Consider the following 5830-nt stretch of genomic DNA (forward strand, 5'->3'; position numbering starts at 1 on the left):
ACCTCAAAGTCTTTACGAATGATTTTGTCCATGTTGCAAAGGGTTAGGATCTTGAATCTGGTTCTCCAAGTCTTGCTGCCTTGTGTCATCTCCATCTTCAACTCTAGCAAGGTTTCTGGCTTTATTCTGCTGCTGACTCTGATTAAGTTGGACCGAGCGCAAAGTTCTCCTAGCCCTCCATCTTAAATACTCAATGAGCAAAAAGTTCATACTAATTGAAATACCAAACCCAGTAAATGAGGAAAGTAAAATGGAGAACACAGGGCTTACTCCATTTCGATATATCTATGCACATTCATTGGAAGAACAATAACAAATGGTACAACAGAACAATATTTCCCACAAATATAAACAATAAATAGGAGGACGTAAAACAATAAGAGAATCATACAGAAAGTAAGAATATTGGAGAAATTTAAATCATAATTTTGCAGAACTCCCAAGATAAATCAGAAAATGGATACTGATCATCAAAGTAATTGGAAAGTCGAGCAATTAGGTTGATACACCAGGTTTGCCCATCTTTTTAGCTTTGAAAATTGTAGCCCGAGGAATCCATTTTAACACACGAATTTCGAAGGGATAAACATAAGAATTTGTGGCCAATAATTCACTGAGACAGAGTTCACGGATCGATAGCCGAAGCTAATTTAAATGAAAATTTGAACAAGGAAAAAAGAGGATAAAAAAAGTGTAAATTTGAAAATCTAACCATGAAACTTCTTTCCTTTGATTCCTTCGAACTCATACGATCGAGACCTTTGCCCCAACCTCCTCGAGCTGCTTCTTGGCCTCTTCTGCCTCCTCCTTTGATGCACCCTCCTTGAACTTCTTCGGAAGCCCCTTGATCAAGTCCTTGGCCTCCTTGAGGGGAAGGTTCGTAGCGCCCGGACCACCTTGATGGTGGCGATCCTGGCGTTGCTTGGGACCTCCTCGATGACCACGTCGAACTCGGTCTTTTCCTCTACCGCCGCCTCTCCTCCGGAGGCCGCATCAGTGGCAGCTCCGGGAGCAATGGCGACAGCGGCGGGCGCGAAGGTGGCGGCAGAGACGCCGAGACGGTCCTGGAGGTGGTCGACGAGGCTGCAGGCTTCCTCCAGTGTGAGGTTGGAGATGATGGTGCCGATCTCTTCGATCTTTGGAGAGACCGCAGCAGGCGGGCGGATGAAGGTGGCGCGGTGGCAGCCGCGACGGGGGAATAACTGGGTAGCGAACTTTAGGGCCTTGGAAGGGGATTCGAGCAAGGAGGAGGTGGTGGAAGGGGCGGAGTAGAGCCAACGCTTCAACGACTATGAGGAAGAGGAAAAGGATTACCTGCTGGATGATATCAGTGGTGACTTGATTCGGGGAAGCGTAAGCTGCCATCATAGGCATCGTCGAGTAACTCTTGGCTGGTGGTTATGTATGCGGGGAGAAGAAGTATCACGGCATCGATAGGCGGCGAGGATCAGCGTCGGGTTGGGAAGGAGGGGAAAGGGGAATCGACAGTGGTGACCTAGCCTCACGCGAACAAAAAAACTCTTTGTTCGTGAGTTTTTTTCGTGAAGGTAAAAAAAACTATTATTTTTTGGGATTCAACAACATTCAATAGACAACAGTTTAATAAAATTGTTGTATATTATCATGTAAGCAACGCTAAAAGACAACAGTTTTTTAAAACCGTTGTCTTTGATATACATTAGACAACAGTTTTTTAAAAATCGTTGTCTTTGACATACATTAGACAACAGTTTTTTAAAAACCGTTGTCATTTAAAAAAATTATGGTGAACAACAACGGTTTTCAAAACAACAGTTTCTCGAAAAACTGTTGTCTATTAGGTGTGGTTAAATCTAAAATTTCTTGTAGTGTGGGTAACATTTCATCAATGAAGCACTTGAACATAGCATCATTTACTCTGAAGAGTTGAAGAAAACGGCAGCAATTGGTACTTTAAACAATGAGGTGAAAAGCTGGAAATAGAATTTAGTTTAGATGTGGTATCAAGTGTGTGCAACTTTTTCATCATTAGCCTTTAAATCCTTGGGAATTAATTGAAACTTTTGTATTTTCAGAAGCAAATTATGTTCACCTCCTTTCTATATCTTCACATATCTATTGGACAAAATTCTGAATTGTTAGAATGGCTGAAAAGGAAAATTGTGAATTGCTGTTGGGAGAAAAAAAATGCTGATTTAAGTTGAAGGCTAATCATATAAAATGAGACCACTTTTCAACTAATCAGGGAAAGAGTTGTAATGGTAAAAGAAGGGAACAAATGGTATCAGTTTTAGAAGTTTTCCTGAGATTTTTGGATTCTTTTTGCTTTCCGTGTTGTGTAGCCTTATCAAACACGTACACTAGTATCCATCTCCTTTATGCTGCCCAATCACTTGTGAGAAATCTATAGAAAAGGAAAGGACTAAATTTGTTGAAGCAACTACATACCAAGTTTTATTCATAAATCTCTGAAATCTTTTGAAAACAAATTCAGGAATCTGCTAGACATATTATAGATTAGTGGGAATCAAGAGTTTCTACATTTTGGATTCATGGATTGCAAGGATTGATTTCATCTCAAGAATAGTTACGCAAAAAGAGTATCAAGTGTGGAGACATCGTATCAAGATTTTTAGATAGCCATCAGATTGAAGGAGAGTTTGGTTTGATCTTTCGTGTTGATAATGACAAATGATATTTATCTCTTTTCACATCAAATTGGTCAACTCATCAGGTTTATTCTTTCAATACTTTCATTTTCCCACTTTCTTCATTGAATTCTTTTCTTTTGCCTACTACATTCATTTCATTTGTTCTTTTTGATTCCATCTCAATTCTTGATGATAAAATCCTTTTGATTCATGTATGCTATGTTTTATAGTAGTGGAAAATTAGAAAATAAGCAAACTTATGGTAGTGAAATGTTGTGAGTGACATTGAGTTGAGCTCCACTTATATGCATGTTTGAGAGTGAGAGTTAGAATAGGTGAATATCTTGTGAGGTTGCAACCTGCTTATTTTTTCAATTGGATTGAAACTATATATCTACTGATTATTGTTTAGATTGTATTCAGGATTGTTGGTGATCTTTTAGATGATCTTAGTTAAATTCCTTTTACTATCTTTTAGGTATTGCTAGGGAATTTTTTATGGAGATGATTTTTAGTTTTCTTGACTTTCACGGGACGTTCAAGATTAAGTGTGGGGGCTTTGATAACTATGATTTTATTGTATTATTTTGATTCATACATGCATGGTTTGATATTATGTTCATAGATGAAACCTATATTTGCATCATATTTCGTGCGTTATATGTATTCTTGGATTTAATTATAAATTATCTTATTTTTGTGTTATTTGATGCTAATATTTGATTCTTATTTTGTAGGCATCAAAGGATCTTGGATTTGGATTTATTCGAACTGAATTTGTGTTCGAATCGGAGTTTAAACAAGAAAATCAAGCTTTGGAGCATTATGGACCGTTCATCAAGAACAAGAGAGATCTGAACCATCCATTATAGATTTGGTCCATTCGACCTAAGGAAGAGTAGATCCAGACCCTTGATCAAGATTAATACCTTCAGATCAGATTTTGAGTGACTTTCCACCATTGATCAAGACCCAAATCACCCACAGCCGCCCATCACAGATCTGAGATCTGATTTAAATCGAGAAGCTATAGTAGCTTCCTTCGTCAATCTCCACAGTGTTATTTGCGGCGCAAGCTCAGCGATTTCAACCCCGATTCTAGCTCTGATCATCTTCTCAGGCGACGTCTTCAGTGGAGAGCTTCAAGGCAGATACTACACCAAGATTCCGATCATCTGGAGCCGCCGGCGAGCGTTCTCTCCAACGGAAAATTGTTTTATGCGATTCTCTATTTCGGCACAGATTTGGCGGTGTTCCTCTGATCTGTGACTCCTCTTCCCATCAACAACACTTGGCAGTGTTCCTCCGGTGTTACTGAGCTCCATTCGACGATCATCTGCAATTCACAACTTTATTCCAGATTCAGAGTTTCCGGGTTGCAGAAATCTAGATTTTTGACCATTTATAGGTTTTAGGTTGTTTCTAGCTTGCCGGAGGTGTTTCGCCGATGTTGCTGAACAATCCTGGAACTGAATTGTTACTGAGGTTCTTCACTGACGACCGGAGTTGGGCGTTCTCGTCTCCGACCTCTTGTGTGACAGCAAGAGTGTGACGTTTGGTTAGATTGGTTGTGAGATTGGAACGGTTATCATTTTATTTTACTTTGTTTCTATTTTGTAGCTAGAACAGATTTCTTTTGATGTTAGTTATATTTTTATCAAGTAATCTAGCATTTCTTTGTCTTATTGAAGTTTAATTCATGTTTAGTAGTTATAATTTCATTGATGCAATTTAGTTTAAGTTTTGTTTGAGCTTGGTTAATTGTTAAGTGGTTAAGTTTTAAATTAGGGTTTAAATTTGGCTTTAGATAAGATTTAATTGTGTCTTGTATTTCATTTTTAGTTTAGTGTGTTGATGGTTTAATCATAACGTAGGGTGACAATGCGTTGTTGATTGATTGTTGACACCTTGGAGATTTCATGTTTGCATTAGATTAGTTTCTTAATTGTTGTGCTTTTCATTTGTTAGATTTAGATTGAAAGCTAAACCTCCCATTTCTATATTAAAACCTCAAAAATAAGAATAACATACGATCCTAAGATTACCATCCTACTGTTAGTTCCTTGAGAGATTCGATCCTAGGCTCGTTATTACAACATCATTGTGTAGCTAAGGGGTTCATGGATATAAATTGTTAATTTGATAAGTCCATTCGTGACACATTAATTTGCGCTTATTAATGTGTCGATATGAAGGAATGCAAATTGATTGGTTTGAAAAGTCATAACTATCATATATTCATGCAAAAGCTTATACTTATTGCTTTTAAGGGACTATTACCAAATTTTATATGGGGTGTGATTACGCAGTTAAGTATTTTTCTATATAATATTTACTCAATAGTTTTGAGGCATTCACACATGGAGATGTTAGAGAGAGGCATTCAAATCATTTTGTGTAATTTGGAAAGGATATTTTCACCCTCATTTTTTGATTCCATGAAACATCTTTTGGTTCACTTGCCATATAAGGCCAAAGTTGGAGGATTTGTCCATTTTTTATGAACATATCCATTTAAAAGGTAAAATTTTCATCTTCTATACTTCGACAATCTGAATCCATAAAAATTGAAGAAAAAAAGTGAAAAATAAGGCATGAGTTGAAACCTCCATTGTAACAACTTTTACATCATATTATTTTGAGCCGCATCTTTAGAGCAAAAGGCGAAGACCAGGAAAAAATGATGAGGGTCCTATTGATTCCAATTTGAACTCATTCTCAAATTTTAACTACCTTAGTCGACTAAGTGGACCATAGAAGCGGAGGTACTTAATGTAACGACCACCCTTCTTACTATACTATACTACTCTCTAAGGATGACCGTTACTTAACTACTGACTCTACTTAACCGGTATGATCGAAACCACGAGGAATCCCTACCGAAAAATTTTGACAGAGTCTCCCTTGTACCGGTGACCATAAACTGGAATACAAACATAATATACATCAGCCACAGATGACTGGAACATATAAAAAACACTCACGCAGTTTAATAAAGGTCAAACACCAAAATAACCACTTATTAAACAAGATTCATCTCAGCATGCAATCTAAGATAAAGATGAACTCAAATGATATGAAATATAAAATACAATCTCAAATGACATGAACTAAAGTACAACTCAATTGTTTATCAATCACTAGAATGCGGAAACTTAATAATATCCCAAGTCTCTTCCATAGTCCTGGCATCACACACT

At 37.4% G+C, this 5830-nt stretch overlaps 1 pseudogene; it reads right to left on the reverse strand.

Annotated features, from left to right (window-relative positions):
• Window positions 1-741: 741 nt before the first annotated feature.
• Window positions 742-1374, reverse strand: LOC121972347 (annotated as a pseudogene).
• Between the last annotated feature and the right edge of the window lie 4456 nt (window positions 1375-5830).

Source organism: Zingiber officinale, chromosome 4A, assembly GCF_018446385.1.
Source record: "Zingiber officinale cultivar Zhangliang chromosome 4A, Zo_v1.1, whole genome shotgun sequence".
Taxonomy (NCBI): Eukaryota; Viridiplantae; Streptophyta; class Magnoliopsida; order Zingiberales; family Zingiberaceae; genus Zingiber; species Zingiber officinale.